A 24691-nucleotide genomic window follows, 5' to 3' on the forward strand; every position below is an offset into this window, starting at 1 on the left:
GTCTTGTGAATCACTACCTTTTGTGTTGTTTCTTTGCCTTGGGATTCCTTTAGAAGAGGAATCCATACTTGACCATGGACAGAGTATGTCAGAGCCTTTTTTCTTTTCTTTTTTTTTTTCTCCTTGCAGGACTTCATCTGAAGGCTCCACTGTCAGCACCTAATCCGTCCATTCTTTCTATGGGGACAGGAGCAGGCATTCCCAGGCTAGGTGAAAGCCCTATGACCCATTTGTTCCTGCCTGTGAAGTCTTGTTGGCCCATCTGTTCCCTGGTGGCAAAAATCAGGTGGTAGGAAGTGGGCATCTCCTCTTCATCAGCAGCTTACCAGGATGCACAATTCCTGCCTTTCTAGGAAACTTCTCCTCATAGGTACGAGTCCACCATGTTATGGCAGACTCCTTAGGCCTTTATTCCATGTGTTAAACACTTAGTGTTCTCATTAGGCCCTACTCTAGTGGCGTCTAGAGCTGCTTCCTTTCTCCTGATGGGTAAGCCAGTAAGAACATGTCATAGTTGAGCAAAAATTACAATTTTTATTCTATTTGTTTATTTTGCTAGAGTTGAGCCATGCCTGGCACCCTGCTTCAGAAATGTATTCAGCTGTGCAGAGCCATACAGTTTTCACGCTTGAGTACATTCTCATGTGTAACAGTTCATTTACCATTGTAAGCATGTGGATTATTGCTGGCAGGTATTATGACCAATTGGCTGGTAAAACTTTTGCAGGCTGAGAAATACCCTCCCCTTCTCTGTGTCTAGTGTCTCCAGGTCTTTGTTGCTGTACTTTAAGTCAAGGAAAACATCCTCAGGCTGCCTTGCTTGGTTTAATGATTGTTTTCCCAAATCTTGAGTCAACTTTGAGGTTACTTAGGCTGTTTTGTCCTTATTTATGATACATGTTTCTTTTTTAATGGTAAACTCTGAAGTTTTTTTTCCCCAGAATCTTTCTGTCTGTCAAGACCTTGGCTCACACACATTTCAAAAAAAGCCTCTTGGTTTGGAGCTTTGACCCTTTTGTTACTGCAGTGACAGCCAAGTAATTTCATGAATGTGCGTATGGAAGAAATATTCTTTATCAAGATTGACACAAAACCTGCATGTATATAATTGGGCAGTAATATGATATGCAGAAATGCTGTGTTTATAGAGAAATTTTCAGATTGACGATCAAAATTAGCAAAGAGCATGTTAAACTGGATCAAACTCTGTCTATTAAGGTTTATTCTTAACCATTAATCATTCACGTATCTATTTTCTTCCAAACACCACTCCCATGCATTGGGAGCTTCGTCCCATACTAAAAAACCCAAACCTGTGAAACATAAACCTACGTCTTTTAGCCAGGTGTCTCCATTTGTTGTTTCTGAATGTAAAGTTATTGAAGAACCAGAACAAAATAATTAGTATAGAAGATGGAGGCAATGTAGCTGAAACTGTTGAGTCATTTCTTATGGCAAAAAAGAAAGCCTTACTTGAAACTTCTCTTATCAAGTCTGAAAGTGATGGCCCCATTATCTAATACATCTCAATGTCACGTATGCCAAGGGTTTCCCCCTCCCCTGCCATGCATAATGTCATGCATAGACAAAGGGTATCATGGCCCAGGCAGTGCTGTTGGCTCAAGGGTGGCTGTGTTGTACCAAAACTCCTCTGGCAGCTGTTGGATATAGGGAGTCCATGGTAAGTTTTTAGTTTTTTACCGTTCTCCTTGAAATTCCTCATTGGCACTGCAGATTTTGTTGTAATTTCTAAGAATTCAAGCTTCAGTTCCCTTGGTATTGATCTTGGCATGTTAGTACCAACCACTGCCATGGTGATATCTTCACTGAGGAAGTGGTGGTGATTTTTTTTCCAAATGCCAGGTGTTTTGACTTTGGTGCTGATGCCATTGTCATTGATGTTCTTTGCACTGATACCATATTCTAGGATGTTGGCACCAATGACGGTGCTGAGCTTTTTAGTGGTGATGCCGTATCTGACTTATTTGGCCCTGGGGTTTTGGAATCAAGAGTAGGATAAGATGCTGTTTGAATTTGAGTCACCTGTGACATAGAGCTTTATCTCTCTGTGCCACGGCACTGGTGCAAAAAGATACATTTTTGATCAGACCACCTGGCTCCGGCATAGAGAGATTAAACCCTGACTGTGACCCACACAACACAAGATCACCAATCCTGAGAGGAGGGACTGGTCTTTCCCTGTTGGCTGGTGCTGCTTTGGTGCAAGCAGAAGCTTGTGTGAAAAGAAGACTTGGAGTTAAGGAAGACATCAGCTATAACTTCCAAAGCTGGTGATGGTAACCGTTGTTATATTGTGAGAAGGAGGGTGTAAGCATGGATAAAAAAGTGTAGGAAATCCCTGAGATGATGCATCATCATGCAAGGATAGGGTTAGGGTACATAAAGAAAAGCCTGCATACGTATGGCATAAACAAAATAAGCTATTAAGAGGATGTGGTGGAGTGTAGTTCCATGGCCTGGGGATGATTAGGGTCTATCCTGAAACATGGGTTTCCCCTAGTTTGGGTGGAAGGGGTGAAGCTAGAGGAACAAAGATTCTAGACCTCCTGGGAGCAGATGTATGTGTATGTAGGAGACAAGCCCCTCCCACCTAGTTGGCTCTTGCTTGGTATGGATTGAGAGTCCAACACATCATGAATTAATTGACTCGACATCCATTGAAGGAAGGTTTAATGGTTGACAGACTTGGTGGGGGTGCATAGAAAATATTTCTCTATCTTGCTTTCCCTCTGGAATCCAGGGTTGCCATTGGATTCATTGCTGGGAAAGGGGATCTTCCTTGTCACCTCTGAACCTGCAACTCCTTCAGATTTGAAGTAGCTTTTCTTGCAAGATTTTTTTTTCTGTTGTCTGTTATTTTCACTAGGGGAATTTGAGATGCACACCTTTATCAACTGAGCATTACTCTTTGGCATTCCATAGTGACGTGTCTGTTCTAGCCCTCATTTTATGCCTAAAATAGTTTGTCAGTATATCCATCTACCAGTATTTTTTATTCAATACTCTTAACCAATGAAAGTATCTTTTCTGTTGTATAAAAATGCACCATCTGTTGAGGTTCTACACTGAGAGTATATAGCTCACCTTAGAGATTAGCCAACTGTTTGTTAGTTACCATTTCTAAAAGATTGTCTGGCCAGGAATTGTCATTGTAGCCTCATGCCTGTCTGCATCCATTTCGGCAACAATGAATGCAGTACATCTCTTTCTTCATTCTTGAAGGCTGATCTACCAGAGTAGTTGCTACAGCTAAAGGTTTTTTTGAGAAATGCAGCTGACTTTTATATTTGGTCATCAGATACTTGGTGTACTGTCAAAAATTTTGAAAGGCACTGTTAAGTTGGATGTTTTTCCTTTGGACCCACTGTTATAAATGGCATGCTCCCACAGAAGGGACTGCCCATGAGAGTTTGCATGGGAGTATGTTCTGCTGTTGCTGAGTGGAACATCTCCTACCAGGCATGAATATTTACTTTATTTCTGTTATTTCACCTCCATGTGTACCAGCTATCAAGACACCTCCTCATTCGAATAGTACCCATTCATTCCAGTGCTCTAGGGAGTCTACTCGGAGCTGTCCTTCAGATGGTCATGAGGGTGCTATATTCTCTTGCCAGCATTATGGTATTGGTGATTCAGTCCCAAGCCCTTGGCAGTAGGACGCACAGACTGCACCAGTGCTGTAACCCGTGGCACCCTTCCTTTGCGAGTTATCTGCTTCTGCGCACTCACTTGGACAGGTGCTACACTCCTGCTTCCAGGCTTACCCCATTTGTTGGACTGTATAAGGATAGTGGCAGTATGTGCATTCACCTCCACCTTTCCAAGCATGGACCCCACTCTCCCTCACAGTGCTGCTAGGGGCTTAATCTGCTAATCAAACATGGTTTGCCTGGGTTGTAGTCTGAGCCTTATCCCACTATGTCACCAGTGCTGGCCTAACCTAAATGTTATCTATATACCATAACAGTAGATCTGGGTCCAGCAATTCTTTTCTACCACTGGCACAGTTTGGCCCTAGATCTTGACACACTTCATTGAAAAGTTACCATATTATACATAAAGCTATAGTTGCCAAGTGCTTCTCTGGCTACTGTGTAGTGAGGCAGAAGCCAGACCAGTATCATCATGGAGGAGAGCCTGATTTAATCACCGAGAATTTGTCAGGACTTTAAAATTTACTACCCACAGATGTTGCAAAGAAAAACGTTTAGCTTCTCCAATTTAAAGTTCTTGTCTGCTGATTGATGGGCAAGTCCAATACTCAACTCCAAGTCTCTGTTAAAACAACCAAGATACAAAGTGTATGCCTTGTTTAAGTCCTTCTAGAGGTGCTTTTATTTCAGAAATGACTCCCTAGACAGCACAGGTGCTGAGCTCATCTTTAGCTATCCATCGCTGAAGTCTTCACCTATTCTTTAACTCTGTATACACTGAGGAGACAAAGAAGTTGCAACTTCATATCCCACTGTGAGGGGAACTTCTATGGATATAAGTATAGCTTAGCCCCTGGTCAGTTGACCAGGCTGTGTCATTAAGTAGCTCAGTCCTAGAAAGCTGTCATTAGACTCATCTAGCATCTAGCCATGGGTCAGGTTACTCTAGTATGAAGAATTTCTTGCCATGGTCTCTGTCCCCTCAGGCATAGAAAGGTACAAGTGCCCAGGTCATGGACTGAGACCAGGGTTCATGGCTTATGGTTCATGGCCTAGATACCAGACTGTGAAATCTGGTAAGAGCTTGAATCTTGGATGTTGAATGCATCATTGGCGTAGCTTGATGCATGTAGGGAGTCCTGCATAATCTTTTTTTAGTACCTTTATTAAATTATCACTTAATAACAACATTAAATTATCACTTAAGACATAAAGCAAACACAATTAACAGAAAAGAATGCAAGCCATATTAACATGTTTCCACTTACATAAATTACACATCACATATCTGTTATTTTTCTCCCTTGTAATTATCATCAGTCTAACATTGCATAAAATGCTGAATTCCAAAGTCACTCCTCCTCCTGAACATTATTCTGCATGCATTGTTCTCATATTTTCCATTTATTTCTTTATAATTTGCTCCTTCCATTTTCTAAACACCTGTTTTTTTTTCCATTTTATGATCAGTACTTCAAATACAGTTGGTTTAGACTTTGATTTCCATTTTCCATTTTATAGTAATTGTTTTTTGGCATCCTGCAGAATTAAAGCTCAATGAGGCTTTGCTGTGTTTAGGCAATTTAATTCCTGTGTCCCAGCTAAAAAAAAAAAAAAAGTCATATCCTTAGTTACAGCCATTTGCTCACCCAGTATTTCTGACAGAGTCTGTAAGAAATTTTTAAAATCTGCCAACTCATTACACTTCCAAAACACGTGTTCCCAGTTACCTCTTTCTTCCCTGTCAGATCTCCTACATTTGCTGTCTACCTGAGGAAAATTTCTTTAAAGTCTGCTTTATAATGTAAATACTTCCAAGCAAAGATCCTAAACCTTCTAGACTTCGTTGCATACTTGGGAGCCATACATATGTCCTGCCATTGTTCTCTTGTAAATTGACTTTGCAGTCTCCATTCCAAGTCTTTTCTAACATCATTTGATTCTTACACTTGTCTTGCACTATTTTATGCAATACGTTATATGCCCAACCCTACTAATGATCTGTTTTTTAACAGCAGGTTCTGTTCTGTATTTGACTAACCCCCCAGCAGAGCAGGTCTTTCACTTAGGATTCCCTATTCCCTTTCTCATGCCTTCCTTGTCAGGGACTGATATCGGTCTTTAGCCTAGAGTCCAGATATCATGGCCTCATCCCATTCTGTTACTTTTCCTTCTCACCTTGGTTTATTTGCCAGTTTTCACCAGTAAATTCCAGCCCTCTCTTTTCTGTCTTCTGTAGCCCTGCTTGCAGTCATCCCTATCAGCAAAATCTTTCTCCATTGTTGTGTTGGCTTAGTTCTTAGAGTGCTTTCTGCTACTTCATGAATATAATATTTTGTAGAGTTGTTGTTATTCTCGTTAAGGATCTACATCCAAAATCCCACTCTATTTCTTGAACTCCCCTTGCTTCATCATCCCTTTCCATTTTGAGTTATAACTTTCTGCTTATGTTGTATATATGAGCCTTAACTGTGTAGCACTAAAATATATCTTCAAATCAGCTACTCATAAATCACCCTATCCTTTTGGAAGGATCAACTTATCCCACTTAACTCTTGCCCTCTTCCCTTTCCATATAATTTCCTTCAACTCCTTATTATTGTCCCTATGTTTATTTCTGGTTGAAAAAAAAAAAAAAAATATATATATATATATATATATATATATATATATATATATATATATATATGCCTGATCCATCTGTAAAACTAAAGGGACTAAACACATTTTCACTGCATGTATCTTAATATCCATAATCAAGGGCTTCTAGTTTCTCAGTGTTTTTATCATCTTCTGTTTAGTCTCTTCCCACATATCCTTAACTACCATAACAGAAGCATTTTTAATACATACTCCTAAATACTTCGTCTTATTGTGTCCCCTTAAATATGGGTATTGCTGAACCAATGTGTGTGTATGAGGTACACAATTTACGGCTGTAACCTGTGTTTTATCTTCATTAACTTTATGTCCTGGAAGGTATTGAAACTATCTCAAAATGTTCCGCAACCCACAGATATATCCTTTTCTGGATTTATCAAGTACAAAATAATATAATTTGCAAATAAAGCCAATTTTTCTTTATTACCATGCCAGTTATATCCTTGCATTTCTGAGTCCGTTATTTTCTTTGTCAGTGGCTCTAAATATAAAGCAGATAGCAAAGGGGAAAAAGGACACTCCTGCCTCTCTCTTCAAACACAACTTAACAGAGAAGAACCTTCCCACTTTAATTCTTGCCTCCAGTCCTTCATATATCCTCCGAATTAACTTTTTTATTGTATTAGAGAATGCAGATGCTTCCATTGCCCTACTCATAAAATCACAGCTTACTCTATTGAGTGCTTTGTCTGTATCACGACCCACCAATAACAGCAGTTATAACAGTTTTATTTTATATTCTGCTTCCCTCTGGATCATAATAGTTCTGTAAATATTGTCACATGTTTGCCTCCACTCCACAAACCACATTGATCCATATCTATCAATGCTGCTAAGACCTGTGCCATTATTTTAGCTAGTATATTCATAAGCACTCTCTAATCATGGTTCTTAATTGAAATGGGTATGCATGAAGCTGGGTCTTGTGGCGTTTTACCTTTTTTAGGAATTACAACCACCACAGCTTTCTTACAAGCTGTTGGTGCTTCCCTTCCTTTTAAAATACTGTTAAAAATCTTGCAGACCTTTATCACTTTCTTCCCCCTAACTTTCACAGAAATATTTGGAGACTTTCCTGCAGATTAGTAATAACATCACTGTTTTTATATCACCCCCTCATACCTTAACTGTTAGTTGTTGAACTTCATCTACCTCTAAAATTGGCATATTTAAATCTCCATAAATATTTCCATTTGTTCTTTTTCTTGATTTCCACACTTCTGTTTTATACAAATGTTCATAAAATTTCTGAAATATCTCTAAAACCTCTACAGGATCTCTGGTAATTTTTTGTTGCTGTTATAGGCTTCCTAAGTTTGGAAACAACCCTGTCTACGTTCTGTTGCTTAAATCATTGTGTTAAATTTTTGTTGTGCTGTGGAGTTATCAAAAAATAGTTGCTTAACAGCAATCCCTGCATAGTCATTTTATGCATATACTCTGTACTTGGCAGGTGTGCTTCCAACAGCTCGATCCCCACCACTCGACATTTGATGTTATATACATAGCAGGCTTATCCTTGCCCAAGTGCATGCATGAGGCTATTCTTGTAACTGGAAGGGAGGTGGGAGGCTCTGCAGATCTCAGAATTCAGCAAGTTATTTGAACTCTGAGTGGCATATATTACAGAGACAGGTGAAGATAGTAGCTCCTCAAATGACCTTACCTTTGAAGTATAGCTCATAGGTTTCTAAAGACATCATGGTTTAATTTTTCTCCCCATTTCTCCCCTAAAAATGCCTAAATGTGTATCTGAGGAAGGAGCAATGGGACATAATCTTCCCCCTACCAGTCGTACTGTGTATTGTTTGCAGTCTGGAAACACTTGAACTACCCGCCTTTGGAATCAAGAAGGGAGGATGTGCTTTGAAGCCCTCAGCTGAGTGGATGGAGTCCCAAATGAGACAAAGTTCTGTCTAGCATAGGGTACAGAGATGAACGCATTCAGCCACCTTGCTACCAGGCAAAGAGACTAAAGTCTTTGGCAAGACAGGAGAGCTGGTTGCTGGTGGCCATGTTGAGAGACTGCCTGTAAGCATTCCTGTAGCTTGCACTTCTGAAGTTGTGATCTGTAGGATGACCATAAATTGGGAGGTTTTTTCTGATACTGTGGCTTATTGGTACAGAGCTTAACACTTTAGTGTTTGATGTTCCTGTTCATGGAGAGGGCTACTGAGGATGGGACTTCCTCAGCTTGATTGACAGTACAGTGAATAGCCAAGGCTCTCTTGTATTGTCTGGCATTTATGACTGCCATGATCTTGTGGTATTTGCATGCATTATGATGCAGATGTTAAAAGTGAACTATTAGGTGTCATTGGTTGCGGAGCCAATGCACACTCATTGATCATTCCGTGGTATCCAATTCCTTTCACTAACTTCTGGAGTAGTGAACTATTTTGTAGGCCATCTCATTTCTGTAGCCAGACCTTTTGCAAGTTTGACCATGACTGCATCATTTGGCAGGGTGAGGAGCTAACTTGAGTGTCTTCGTGTTTCAGGGGAAGTTGCATTAACCTTTTCCATCCAACTAGGTCACCTCAGATTTAGGTATGATGTCTTACACTGTTTTAGTCTAAAAATCTAAAAGTGATTGTCAGATTTCATAGAAGCTGGAAAATACTCTGCATTTCCACTGAGGTGGCTTATTCAGATTTCCTTTTATACCATCTTGTTATCATATATTCCCGTTTGCATTTCAGGTTAGTAGGTACAATTTTTTCTAATATTGACCACACCAGTCACATATTTCTTTTAGATTATAAGAGTATCTGGGTAGTGTTTGAAGATGAGTAGAATGTCTTCATGGTAAGATGTCCCACACTTTCTTTGACATATTTTCTAACACCCCCTGTAAGCTTGTTCTTCAGCAAGTTGTAGAAAACACTTAGCTTTCAGTATCAGTTTTGTTTCTGGTAAACAGTTTGGTCTCACTGGAGCAGTGAAGGGAACCTGATGAAAGACCGTCATACAGGAACATGTAGCAGATGAAGTAATTTCACATATATATATTAGCAGGTTTTGTAATGTCTAGATTGTGGAGATTGCACATTACATAACTAGCTGATGTCTACAGTATCCAAGAAGATAGTTTTTTCATCTGAAAGAATTGTAGGATACTGGAATGAGCTGGAATGACTTGAAGAAACTGGAATGAGGCTGGAATTATTGTCTTTCTGTTAATTATCCAGAGCTGTGCTGAACTGATACCAGTTTCTCCTCTGTGGGCCAAGTCTTCTTGTACATTTAGCAATAAAGTCTGCAAACACAATAGTTCAGTTAATGCTTTATTATGTACAGAAGAGGTAGATGTCAACAATATCTGAATACTCTCTCCAATAACTGTGCTCTTAAACTGAAAAAGTCTGTAGAAATTCTGTGATATTCTGGAATGCTGGATAACAGTGCTGATATTCCTTAACTCCGGAATAATATCATTAATATTCTAGAATGCTGGATATTTCACCTGACTTCTGGACTCATGCAGAAAGTTTTTGCAGTATAGACACTATTATTTTAGTCCAAACACTCTAACTTAACTGTGTCTGAAGTATTTCCTAGTAATAGCAAAACCCTGCAAATCTCTACATGCCTCTTTAGCTTTGGTTCCCAAGCCTTGTTGTACTGTACAAACAAAATGTGTTTGTACTTAAATGTACTGCACTTTCTGTTCTTATTATTCTTGACTGAAGGTTATTTTCAATGATTGAAACTTTATTTAGAGAAACTGTATGCACCCTTTGCAAGCCTGCCTTAATATGGCTGCATTTCTAGATGTATGCACTGTATTTTTGTACATTTAAATGATACCTGATCTAACAACTCCTCCTTAGATAACTGAACAAACAGGCATCTTTCTGTGATTATTTTAAAATATGTAAAATGAAGACACAGGCCTGACCTTACATTTTCAGTCATATGCAAGGTTTCTTTTATTAACTGTATTTATATCTCTGAAATGGGATTTACTTTGGTAATTACTTTATAAGTCTATTAATGTGGCCCACAAAGGATATTATAATGATTGCTAGAACTAATATAAAATAAGTTTTCTTTATCTGGTAAATAAACCTGCAAATTTAATTTTTACCACTAGGTGTCACTTGAGCATTTTATCAGAGCTCTCAACTTTTACCAACAGAATTTGGGACATAGTAAAAAAATAACTAAGGAGAAGGCTCAAAATTAGGGACACATTTTAAATGTTGGCACTATTGTCTTAGAAATTCTGAAAACAATTTCCAGTTTTAGAAGGAATGGAACAAAACTTCTATTTGGATTGAAGTCTCTTAGCTTTATGATTAAATTATAACTGGGCAATTCTTTAACATGTTCTAACTGGTAAACTTTTTACACCTATAATAATACATATCTTGAAGCATAATTACCATATATTGTATTAACTTGTATTTGCAAATCTTCAGCTAGGTTTATTACTAATAATCCTGTCTATTTACCTTTTTAATTTCTATGTGCTGTAATAATAGAAGTTCCTTTACTAAAAGTCCTTCGATATACTTAGCCCTTCCAAACCTCCCATTTCCTGGCTCTTGTGCAAGGCTGGGTGCTGATAATATTTTCTTGACTGTATTTGAACATGCATTCCGGAAAAATCAACCTGGAAATTATTTAAATATCCAAACTAGCAGCCTGTTTTGTAGCAATATCTGTAAAGCACAAAAAAAGCAGTATCAGGTCCTTAAAATAACATTTACAACCTTAATAATTATAAGTTGATAGCATTGCTTGTTGCCCTGACTTTATTTACATTTTTCTTTATGAAATAAACATATGCTGCTAATAAACTCTTACAAGTCTGTAAGCAAACTGATAATGTACTGTAGTGAAATAGACCTAAATTCTCACAAGTCTGCAACTAAACTGATAATGTACTACAGTGAAATGGAAATGCTGTAGCATTTCTACACTTTTATAAAATTAATCTTAACTGTTGATCTTTTTACATTTACACTCTGACCCTCGGGTCATACTTTCAGTGTGCCAGTCCCTGCCCACTGTCTTAAAATAGCCATTCCTTTAGCTGACATCATTTAATTCTTTCAGTACTACTGAATACTGCAAGGATTTCTACATTTTTATTTGATTAATAGCAAGAAGTGTTACTGCATTTAATTCAGCTTGCTGAGCTGGCCTGTAATCTGATAACTCAGTTACTTAAGTCTGTGCCTCAGCTGTGCTTGGTAAACTGCATTTTCTGCATGAAGTATATACCATCTTAAACTGTTTACATACATACATATATATATATATATATATATATATATATATATATATATATATATATATACACACACACATATACATACACTTATTACTAGAGTTGGCCTTATCTGTTCCTGGAACTCTACTTGTCTTTCCTTTATACAAGTATAACATGAAAGTTGAACCTGTGGCTTTAATGACCCATAATATTTATGATGCATTCTTTTCTTGCATGGGGTATGAACTTTTGACTGCACTGTCACTTTTAAAATGTAGCATTGACTTGAAATTTTACATTCTGTAAACTAGCAAAACATCATTTAATATCTGTAAATGCTTTTTTGTCTGTGACTGTATCAAGCTATTATTTATGCATTGCAATACTTTTCAAAGGTCTCAACAATGTCTGCTAAATAAACAGCAACACAAAAATTAAATAGCCAGATCTGTAACTGTATACCATTTTCCCAGCACAACATGTGCTTCTAGAAGGATAAATGCATACTGTTACTTTTTTCCCCTAACCGCCCACTCCCAGGATATCTTAGCTTTTCTGTGAAAAAGGTAATGTTTCTGAAACTGTGGTAACTTGACTCCCTGCACTTCAGCTGTGGCAGCTGAACTAGAAGTTATTTGGTCTTTAACCCATAAATCTGCGTGTTTCTGTCGTAACTGATTCTTCAAATTCTGTAAAGCTGCATAATCTGTTGCATACAAATTCTTACATGTGTCATTCTGTAGCTGTGATGACATGTCCATACCTACTATGGAGCTGTTACACTTAGAACTGTTCATTATAGTAATCTTTGACCCTTTAAATCCTGACAAAACTGCACTCATGTCTTCTAGTAGACGTCTATTTCTAACTGAAATTGATGTGGCTATATTAATCAGTACATTATTCCATAATTTCTTTTTTGTGAACAGTGAAAGAGTGTCATTTCTGTCAACCTTAAACAATGACAGATAAATAATCTGGTTTGGTGCTGAACTGCCGCACTCTTTATAGATAAGTTGAAAATCATTTTTTATAGTACTAGCAACAACACTGACTTAAGCTATGGTATGAGTTTCCTTGAAACACTAGTAATAACATTGACTTGAGCTAAGGTATACACCACTTCTTTACTTTGCCCTGAAGTGTGTATATCATTTATGTTGGTGTTTACTTTATCAAATTGATTGAAATCTGCACTCTGATTCCTCTTATCCCCCCTCAGTGCAATATTTGCCCTGGCTTCTGAAAACAGTAAACTAGAATTTATTACATTCTGAACAACTGTATTTGAAATAACTTGAACAAGAGACATTATAAATGTTTACTTCATGTCTTATGTGGAAATTTGCATGTTGCATACACTGTTTGTCTGCAGTTTCAATACTGCGACTTAACTCAGTATTTTGAATTGCATATAAACGAGAATTTATTACATTCTGAACATCTGTGTTTGAAGTAATGTGAACTTGAGAGACTGCAAATGTTTGCTTTGTGTCTTGTCTGGAAATCTGCATGTTATATACACTGTGTTTATGTCTGTATTTGCAATATACTGCAACTTAACTTTGTATCTTGAATTACATGTGATGTATTACATGCACTGTAGCATTTACACTGATTTCTGAAAATTGTAAACAAGAATTTGTGTTATTTACATCGGACACCATACATGAGTCATTCTGAGAATCCATTGCAGTCTGCTTCTGAGAGTTAACCCTTTTGGGTCTAGAAATATTTAACATTCCTGAACTAATAACCTTGAAATTTAAATGAACATTTCTGGACCACAGCTTTTTATAAGTTCATAGGTTCATACTAGGCTGTCTGCCCTAGGGCATTTATAAGCCTAGCCAGAGTGTGTTTGGCTTTTGCCTCCCATTTTAAATGAATTTTGCTATGCCCTTTTTGGAGGCTAGTATACTGTGCCTCTAACAGTGACACAGAAGTGATACCCGGGGTAAACCTACAATCTCCCATCCACTCATCAAGATTCCTCTTCAAGAGAGTCAATGAGGGACTCTGCCTAACCTGGACTGGGATTTTATTCCAGAGTGAAGGGAGCCTTTGGGTTATGAATCTGTCCCTTCAGCATGTCCTATTTATTTCAGTGCTGAGGTTCAAGTCTCTTGAGCGTGTAGCTCGATGGGATTTGGATTTTCTGAGGTGCAGCATGTCCATTAATTCCGGGTTGGACATGGCTTTATACGTCAGGCACAGAACGCCTCTGAGCAAGCGGTATGCCACTGAGTAGAGCTGGCATTTCTTTAACCGGGCAGCATATGGCATCTGTTTGAGCCCTTTAATCCTCTTGGTGAGGTACTTTTGGGGTCTTTCCAGTTGCTGCAGGTGTCTGGTAAGGTACATCCCAAAAGGGGCATTGTACTCAATTATGGGCCTGATGAGGGATGAGTAAAGAGGCACGATGACCTCCCCTGATCTAGATGTGAATCCCTTCATGATTTGGTGGGCTATATAAAATGTTTTTCTAACCACTTTGGCCACGTGGTTTTCAAATGAGATATTGCTATCAACTTGGGTCCCCAGGTCCCTAATTAATTATTCCGTACTTAATGGATTACCACCTATGTGGTAATTTGTGGGCACTTTGTTTTTGCCAAAGGGGATGACTATACACTTTTTGGTGTTTAGCTTGAGGCCATGGCTCTGGCACCAGTTGTCTGTTTCTATGCGGCCCTTTTGTAGGATGCTTGTTTAGGCTGGAGAGTCGATTATGGCGCCTAGTTTGCAGTCATCTGCGAACTTGGTCAGCCACAGTCCTTCCGTGTTGGCCTGTACCTCCGATAAATATGTACCGAAGAAGAGAGGTCCCAGGACTGAGCCTTGTGGGATGCCACTTGTAACTGGTGTGGAGTCTGACATGGCTCCAGCAATTCTAACCATGTGGGTTCTGTCCTTGAGCCAGTTTGCAACCCATCTAGTGACATAGGGGTTTATATTTAAGCTGGTGAGCTTATCTATAATGCCCGAATGGGGTATTGTATCGAAGGCTTTTGCGAGGTCCAGGTAGGCTGTGTGGACCACCTTCCCCTCGTCAATGGCCTTGGTGACTGTTTCAAAGAAATCGACCAGGTTCAAGAGGCAGGATCTGCCCTTAACAAAGCTGAACTGGGTAGGATCCTGTGTCTGTAGGTCCCCAATATCTTTATTTATGAGGTCCATGATGATCCTTTACATAGCTTTGCAGACCAAGCTAGTCAGGCTTATGGGGCGATAGTTTCCAGGATCCGTTGAGGCACCACCTTTGTGGAGAGGGACCACTGTTGCTGTACACCACTCTTTGGGTACATATCCTGTAGTAAGGCTGAAATTGAACAGTAGTTTTATGTTTGGGTTTAGCTCTTCTTTGAGTTCATGTAGGACGCAACCCGGGACACCATTTGGTCCCATTGATGCTGTGTTTTTTGCTTTGGAGAGAGCAGCTCTTACCTGAGCATCTGAGATGTCAGGGGGGCAGCACTCTGCTGGGATTGATATTTGCCCTTTTGGTGGGGGGGGGGAGTTTGCGCTGAACCTGTCAGCTAGGATGTTGGCAATGTCTGTGGGTTCGGTGTATTTTTTGTCATTTTGGACTAATTCTGAGCATATCTGGGAATTCCCACCCAGGTTCCTAACATAACTAAAGAAAGCCTTGTGATTATCCTTAGTGTCCTGTGCAGTTTTTCTCGAAGCTGGCCTTAGACGATTTTATGAGTACCCGTAGTTTTTTGCTAATGCTGATCAGAGATGCCTTCTCTTTTTGGGATTTTGCTCTATCATGTAGTAGCTTCCTCCTTCTATTGTATAGTTTGTTTATGGCTGGGGGTCCACCAGACAGGATGCCTGCCTTTGGAGGATGGGGTCTTGGTTTTATTTGGGATTGCATGATCCATGCGTTGTTCATAGAATGCGTTTATAAAGGATTCTGTGGTCTGGGCCGTATTTTCCACAGGCCCGGGGGCTTTGAAGGATTCCACCTTGGTTTTGAGGAGTGTGAAATTTGCTTTAGAGAAGTTTTTCACTGTGGTTTTCTGGGCAGGGGGTGGGGACGGGATGCGAATATCCAGTGAGATTAGTTTATGGTCTGATCTTACCAGTGAGGGATACACTTCTGGTCTGGAGCATAGATCCCCCATGTTGGTGATGATCAGGTCCAGTATGTTTTCCCCTCTTGTGGGAGTGGTAACAAGTTGTTCCATAGCATTTGAGTTTATAAATTCTAGGAACCTTTGGGCTAGGGTGTTGGAGCTAGAGTAATGCTCCCTGTCTATGTTTGGGTAGTTGAAGTCGCCCAATATAATAGTGTTTGGAGAGACCTTCATATTTTCCAGTGTTCTCAGGAAGGCTGGGTGGGGTTCCTGGGTTTGAGAGGGTGGTCTGTAGCAGGCTATAAACTGGAAGGCAGGTTTTACCCACTGTTAGTTGCACATGGATAGTCTCTGATGCTTCGTGCTGTGCCACCAACCTGGAGGTGTGGGTATCTTTGACGAATATTGATACTCCCCCTCCTTTTGTGGTTCGGTCCAAGTTTTGGGGCCGAAAAGCATGGTATGAGGTATAACCTGGTAGTGCTGAGGTGCTCTCGGGAGCCTTGAACCAGGTTTCTGTTACTGCACAGATATCGATGTTCTCCATGCTAAGGAGAGTTTCGAGTGCGTGCATCTTGAGGTTCAGACATCTGGCGTTGAGTAGCATTACTCTTAGTTTCTTATCCCTTGTGATACCTATGGAGGTGGGTTTGTCTTTTGAGCCTTGCCTAAAAAAGGCACTATGGGGGTGGCAAGAGCCTTTGCCAATATCCAAAAGCCCAGGGGTGACAGGTGCAAGCCGTCCCTAGCGAAGCATCATGGCTTGTTGAGCATGTCATCCCAGGCTGACAGGCATTGGATCCCCTTTGAATGACACCAATACTTAAGCCAATTGTTGAAATTGATCATCTTGTCTTCATATTGTGGCATCATTCTTGGTGAGGGTAAGATGCTACTCAAGGTCAGGGTCATACCGGCCTTGGCTACATGCTCAGAGAGCTCCTCTATGTCTCTTTTCATGTACTCCAGGGAGGTACATCTCAGGTCATTCACACCAGCATGGACAATGACTGAGTCATATTTGTACTTGCCTTGGAGTGACCTGAGTGCTTGTGTTATGTGGCGGATCCTAGCGCCTGACAGGCAGCTCACCGTGACCTTCTCCTTGTTGAGCCTGGTGAGCGGGACGTCAGTGTGCCTGACAATAGTCACCTATTACAAGTGTATCGGGTATGTTGTTTAGCCTTAAGGGCTGTGACTGTTCGGCACACTGGCTTTGTGAGCTATGTGTTGCACGTGTTTTGTTTTGGAGTAGCGGTTGCTTGGGTGTCTGCTTTGGAGGTCTCTGCTGCTTAGGCAGATTTTTATTTAGAGCCTCCGAGTATGTTTTTGTGTGTTTGTGTTTGGTTTGCTGTCGTGGTAGGTCTATGTGAGACTGGAATTGTAGTGAGTGTAGTTTCCTTCTCCTCCTGACTGGTTACGCCACTACTGAGTTGAGAGAGCTTAGCCTCCAGTTTGGCTATATGGTTGCGTCTCTCACATGTTGGAATTTGTTGGGAGGAGGAGAGGGTTGTCTGTGTACATGAGGCAGTTGTAACATTGCCTCAAGATTCCCAGATTCACCAGCTGGACCAGAGAGGAGATTGCCAACTGACCTTTGGACATGGTAGAATTATATTGGGAATTCCTTTATAATTGAAAAAAAGGGCCAATGGGGAACAAGGTACTCAAGGGGAGTTTGTGAGGGTGTAGTGCTTTTAATTTTTTAGTGCTGACTTATATAATTGCTTTAGTGAGCAAGTGCCAGGCTTTAGAGTAGGAATAGGGTGTTTATCATGAGAACTAGATCAGTTCTAAGGGAAAAAGTGAAGAGCAGACTTTGTGGAGCCGAGAATGGTTTAAACCCAATTAAGCGGAGCTGCCTGATGCTGCGCTATGCGCAAAGCCGCGCCAAAGTGGGTTTTATACAGGGGGACTTGAAAGAGCTAGAAATTGGCCCAAAACGGCCAATAGACTACCAGATTCTTGTGCTGGGAACACTCCTCCAGGGATAGATAGGCTGCTCTAAGCTCCCCACTGCCACTGGTGAACAAAGAAGCCTCCCTTTATCCAAGAAAGGAAATGGGCAACACAGGAACTTTCCAAAAGTCCAGAATACAGCAAAGCCTGTATTTGGACTACTCTAGGTCAGGAAAGACGGGAAACAAGGATCATTTTTTTTTTTTTTTTCTTTTTTGCAACGAACAGCAGGAAAATGCAATAAGTATGTAACACAGGCTAGCGCAGTTGAGTGTGTATCCTCAACAGGTATATGCAACAAACAGGACAAACTTTAAAAGTGCAGGTGCAAAAACAACTTTAAACAGTTAGTTCAAGAAGCAAAAATACTTGCAGTTTAGCTAGATCGGGCAGTCGCCCAGGTAGTAGCAGGAAAAAAAAAACACTTTTATCAGGTTAGCAGTCGCTCTTTTAGCCTCTCTGCTGCTAGCACCACTCTGCAGGACCACAAGGAGCTTGACTGAGTAGTGACAAGTGCAAAAAATGCACCAAAGCGGGTTTTATACTGGGGGACTTGAAAGAGCTAGAAATTGGCCCAAAACGGTCAATAGACTACCAGATTCTTGTGCTGGGAACACTCCTCCAGGGATAGATAGGCTGTTCTAAGCTTCCCACTGCCACTGGTGAACAAAGAAGCCTCCCTTTATCCAAAAAGGAAATGGGCAACACAGGAACTTTCCAAAAGTACAGAATACAGCAAAGCCTGTATTTGGACTACTCTAGGTCAGGAAAGACGGAAAACGAGGATAATTTTTTTTTTTTGCAAGAAACAGCAGGAAAATGCAATAAATATGTAACATAGGCTAGCGCACTTGAGTGTGTAGCCTCAACAGGTAAATGCAACAAACAGGACAAACTTTAAATTACAAGAGCAAAAGCGCGCTAAAGCTGGCTTTAAAGCAGGGGGTTAGAAAGAGATAGGAAATGGCCCAAAATGGCCAGTAAGCTACAATTCACTGGGCTGGAACCACTCCTCAAGGGACAGATAGGCTGCTCAGAGCTCGCCACTCTCACTGGTGAACAAAGAAGCTTCCCCCTATCCAAATAAGGATATGGGCAACACAGGAACTATGACACAGCCCAGAGATCAGCAATACCTGAAGACTGGACTATTCTAGTTCAGTAAAGGCGGGAAACAAGGATATTTTTTGTTTTTTTTTCTTTCTTTTTTTTTTTTTTTTTTTACAAAGTAGCAGAAATTAGGTACAGAAACACAGTAAATGCTTTAATTTGGCTAGCAAACTTGAGTGTGTAGCCTACCAGTTAAACTAAGCAAAAACAAACTTTAAAATTGTAAAAAACTCAGAAATACAGGCAGAAATTCAATAAAACAACTTTGCAGAGCTTATTTAGTTAAAGCAACAGAGAAGTCTATATATACAGAAAAGCAGCTAAAACACACAAACACTTCAGATGCAGTGCAACCTAGAGCACTTGAGTTGTAGCAATATTAAGGCAATTACAGTTGTAATAAATGCTCTGAAATATACTCTATGTTTCCAAAATGTTTGAGAAGCACAGTCAGAACACAAGGAGATTCAGGCAAAAAAAAATTTTTTTTTTTTGAAAGGGAAAAAGGAGAAACAGAAGGCCTTCTCCAATGTTCTCTCTGTATTAGGTAGAATGAGCTAATGACACTAGACTGGGAGGAGTGTTACAGATCAGATTTACAGTAGGGGCGGGCAACTGCAAAGCCACCAAGTATAACAGCAAGACACCAACTGAGGGGGGGGGGTGGGGACAAAAACAATAGCCTACAGACAGTAAGCACTAGAGAAAGCCACAAATGAAAGTTTTTAAACAGATAAAGATTTGTAAAGATACAGAATGCTTTTAACTGCAAACAAATCAGTTACTTGTGCAGATTACTTAATAAAAATAAAATACATTCAAAGACTAAAAAGCAGGCAATAAAAGTGCTATATATTAATTGTTAGAAACAATAATCTGTATAAATAATCGAAAAAAAAAAAAACAGGATACTTATATATCTCAGCTAACAGTTGTGGTCAACAACTCTCATCCACTCTGCTCAGTGTGTATAGACAGAAACCCTATCAAAGTTAGGGCTTAAATACCAGAACAACAACTTTTTTTTTTTTTTTTTTTTTTACAAAAACACAAAAGAACCAGCCCCCACTAGCCAGCAGACAATTAACACAATCTAGCCAAGTTAAAGAAAGGCTTCAGCTAAAAACAATAGCCTACAGACCGTGAGCACTAGAGAAAGCCACAAATGAAAGTTTTTAAACAGATAAAGATTTGTAAAGATACAGAATGCTTTTAACTGCAAACAAATCAGTTACTTGTGCAGATTACTTAATAGCAATAAAATACACTCAAAGACTAAAAAGCAGGCAATAAAAGTGCTATATATATTAATTTTTAGAAACAATAATCTGTATAAATAATCAAAAAAAGAAAACAGGATACTTACATATCTCAGCTAACAGTTGTGGTCAACAACTCTCATCCACTCTGCTCATGCTTTACCCAGTTTTGAACTTTAAACCACACTTTTACTGGTGTCTTTGCTGTAGAAGGTACTGATGTCCTTCAAGGATGCATCTGCAGTCCTTACATATGGGTTGTCCTGCCTCAGGCAGTCCTTCGGTCGGCCAGATTCCAAAGTCTGGGTCCGGCGTCGGCTGAAGTCCCCCTTTCCCCGACGTCAGAGCGCCTGGGGTATAAAAGTGTCAGCCGACGCCATCTTCCTCGGTCTTTCTTGCCGCGTGGTGCCCGAAGCAGAAGCAGTTCGCAAGTGCCGGTCGGCCAGCTCCTGTAACTTTAGCTACGGAAGACTTCAAAAAGCTAAGTACCCCATTGGGGACTCTTTCTTGCCTCAGCCGTTGTCAGATCAAACGCTTAAAGTTAATAATTGCTTGACTTGTGGGAAACAAATACCTCATAAGGATTTCCATTCCTACTGCCTCCCCTGCCTAGGCCCAGACCACGATGTCTCGGCCTGTACTGCCTGTGCCACCTTTAATCGACGCACTCTTAGGCGTCGGTCGGAGTTTGCAGAGGAATTTTTTTGGGCTAGTTTCTCTTATAAAATGCCGTCGGAGACTCCGAATTCTCATTTAACCAAAAAACAGAAGGACAAGGACCGACACACGCGGACCGTGGTTTAGGCTGAAACCACACCTAGGCCTACCGCGAGTGTCTCGGTCTCGGCTGAAACCGAGTCCTTGGTACTTCCGACCGTAGAAACCGCACAACCGACAGCCTCGGCCCCGGAGGCTTCTTCTGAGTCGGTTATGGATTTACCCTCGGAAACCGGTGTTCAGGAAACTACCGACACCATTCCCCTAGACAAAACTACACCAGCACGTGGAGCAGCCAGGCCCCCTGCATCCATGTCCATTAAATCATTCACTAGGGCTAAAGCTGCTAAGCAACAAAAATCTCTGCCTCCCAAGACTATTTCTCAGGGATCCACTACAGGTTCACAGATACTAAGTTTGGCTGAGGACCTTATTTCCTTAATTAGGGGCTCTCAGCCTCACCCAGACAGGGGCTCTCAACCCCCACTAGACAAAAGACCCAGGGTTGAGTCCGCTGATCCTCAGTCCTCTGATGGCTCTGCTCTATCAGACTACCAGGAGGTGGCCTTCACGGCCTACGAGGATTCTGATGCAGAGGAATCTATTCCCTCTGCCTCCCCTCCTGAAGAGCTGTCCTTTGGGGAGACCCTTCACTCCATGAGAGAGCATTTCCAATAGCAGGGCCAGGAATTCTCCAGTTCCAGGAAGAGATTAAGGACTTTTCTTCATTTACCTCAGCATAGACCTTTGGCTATTCCTCCTGTTTTAAGTGTCATTGATGATGTGTATTTTGAGTCTAGCACTACCCCAGACACCCTTCCTCTGGCTCCTGTTAAACCCGATGGGTACTACAGGGTCCCGGACTCACATCATTTCCTTTACAAGGCCCACTCTGCTGACCCAGAAACTATTTCCCAGGGTCCTAAAGGGGTTGCAGCTGCCACTACTAAAAATCCACTCCCCTCTGAAAGGGAGTCCAGGGCTTTAGAGAGATGGGGTAAAAAAGTGTATACTTCTTCCACTCTGTCTATGAGGGCTTTAAATTGTCAATTTCATATAATACAGTACCAAGAGTATTTGTTAGATGAATTGCAGAAAAAACTGTCTTCGCCTGAACCCCTAGATCGTAAGTCACTTCAGGATCTGGTACGTAACTCACAACAGGTTAGCAACCATTTCTTGCAGTGTGGTTATGATGCATTGGAAGCTTCATGTAGGTCAGCAATGACAGGTGCAGTCATACGTAGACATGCTTGGCTGAAGGAACAATCTCTGCCAGATCATGTTAAGGCTAAGCTTCTGGATGCTCCACTGGAAAAGCAAAAGTTATTTGGCTCCACTGCTCAGGAGGTCTTAAAGAAATTTGAGGAAAAGGCTAAATCTGTACAAAAAGTCAAAGATTTCCTCCAGGTACAACCACCAAGATTCAGCAGAAATTGGCCTTCTAAGAATTGGTCCTTTCCAGAAGAGAGATTTCAAAGAGGCAAGAACAGGCGTGCCAGAGGTAGAGGGCAAGCTAGAGGCTCCTACAGAGGACGTCAATGGCAGCCTCCTAACCAGAGAGGTAGTGCAGGACCAACAACTGCTGCACAAGGACAGACTCAATGACTTCACCTTGACCCCGCCGACCAGGGCTCAATTAGAAGCACCTTTGGGCGGAAAGTTGTCTTTATTCTCAAGAAATTGGCACAGTATTACAAGGGACAAATGGACACTGCAAATAATAGACAAAGGATACAGTTTCCATTTCCATACATTACCAAAAAGAAAAGGAATGCCAAACCTGCCACCAAATCAAAGGGCAGAGGCTTTAAAACAAATTGCCAGCCTATTGCAGATGAAAGCTATAGAAAAGGTTCCTCTCGCAGAACAAGGCCAAGGATTTTATTCCAGACTATTCCTTGTTCCAAGAAAAGAAAAACAATGGAGGCCTATTCTCGATTTGTCCGCACTGAATACTTATCTCATTGTGCCAAAATTCAAAATGCTGACCCTACAGCAACTCCTTCCCATGCTGGGCAAGGGGTCTTGGCTGGTAACTCTAGACCTCAAGGAGGCATACCTGCATGTCCCTATCAGACAAAGTTGCAGAAGACACCTCAGATTTCTTGCAGGTTCAGAGCATTATCAATTCTCAGCATTGCCCTTTGGCTTATCTACTGCGCCCAGAGTATTCTCGAAATGCCTGGCATCAGTAATTGCACACTGCAGACTTCAGGGGATTCAAATATACCCGTATCTGGACGACTGCCTTATACAAGCAGACAGCCAACAAACTTTGGAAAAACATTTGAATTATGCCATCCGCCTACTGCAGGCCTTGGGATACACAGTCAACATTCACAAGTCAAGACTTGTGCCATCCCAAAGAATAACTTTTCTGGGTGCGGAACTAGATACAACCACCCAAATGGCTTTTCTGACAGAAGAAAAACAAAGGCAACTACCGGATTACTTCAAAAATCTGACAAAACAAACTCAGATGACTGCAAGGAAAATCCTGCAGGCCCTGGGTTACATGGCATCGTGCATTCTTCTGATTCCACAAGCAAGGCTGCATATGAGAACTACAATGGTACCTAAGGAGTTTATGGTCTCAGCACAATCACAGCCTAGAAGCTTTGATACCACTCATTCCATGCCTTCAAAAGGAATTCCTGTGGTGGGCCCAAGCAAGCCAGTCAAACAGGGGTCTGCCTTTCAGCAAACCAGTAACCAGCCAAACCATTACCTCGGATGCTTCAGACCATGGATGGGGGAGCACATATGGAGGACAGATGCATCCAAGGACTGTGGTCTCAGAAAGAATTGCGCATGCACATAAACCAAATGAAATGCTGGCAGTGATACATGCAATCGAGACCTTCAAGCACTTTCTACATCAAGGCCACCTGCTAATAAGGACAGACAATACCACAGTTATGTGGTACATAAACAAGCAAGGAGGTACCCATTCCTACCCTCTTTGCAGACTAGCAATGAATCTATGGGAACTTTCCCTAAAACTCAATATAGAGCTGCAATCCCAGTTTGTGCCAGGAAAAGACAATATACTGGCGGACAGCCTAAGCAGAAATACCATAGATCCACACGAATGGATGCTGCACCCAGACATCTTCCTTCAGATAACACAATCATGGGGGAGGCCGGACATAGATCTTTTTGCCTCCCACCACAATCATCAGCTGAAGAAATTCTGTTCAAGGACATACCACCCACAAGCATGGAAAGTGGACGCCCTCTCTTTCAGCTGGAATACTCTAACAGTGTATGCATTTCCACCACTTCCACTAATGACCAAGATCTTACTGAAAATCAGGACAGAGCAGCCAAAAGTAATTCTAATAGCCCCGGACTGGCCAAGGCAGCACTGGTACCCACTGTTACAGAGCCTGTCACACACGAAACCGTGGCCTCTACCACAATGGTCACTCCTTCTGACACAGCACAATTACAAAACTCTGCACTCCAGCCTGAAAACCCTGCAGCTGACAGCCTGGAGAATACCTTGACTCCTCAACAGGAAAAGCTGTCCAAGAGAGTGAAGGATATCATCATGGAAGCTCGCAGACCTTCCACGAGAAAGGCATATTCAGCAAAATGGAAAAGATTCCACACTTGGAGCACCGCAAAGGGCCTAGATGCCAAAGTGATGAGCATGGCACATATCCTGGAATACTTGGCAGAAATGCTCCACAATGGCCTTTCTTACTCTTCCATAAAAATTCATGCTTCAGCAATTTCAGCAGAATACAATACTGATCCACCTGTCTTCTCTCATCCTCTCCTAAGGCAGTTTCTAAGAGGAATTAAAAACATCAATCCTCCAAGAAACCACCAGTGCCTACATGGGACCTTAACTTCATGTTGGAAAAGTTGACTCTACCTCCCTTTGAACCAGCAGCATCTTCAGAGTTACAGTTCCTGTCTTGGAAGACTGCCTTCCTTCTGGCCATAACCTCAGCAAGAAGAGTATCTGAATTGCAGGCACTCATGGCAGTA

General features: G+C 41.1%; 1 protein-coding gene across 1 annotated transcript in view; it reads left to right on the forward strand.

Moving 5' to 3' along the window:
* The window catches only part of LPCAT1 (lysophosphatidylcholine acyltransferase 1), an 850717-nt gene that overhangs the window by 424694 nt on the left and 401332 nt on the right, over nt 1-24691 (forward strand). The window lies entirely within an intron of this gene.

The sequence above is a fragment of the Protopterus annectens genome, chromosome 3.part0 (genome assembly GCF_019279795.1).
Source record: "Protopterus annectens isolate FY-2018-M chromosome 3.part0, PAN1.0, whole genome shotgun sequence".
In the NCBI taxonomy this organism is placed as follows: Eukaryota; Metazoa; Chordata; order Ceratodontiformes; family Protopteridae; genus Protopterus; species Protopterus annectens.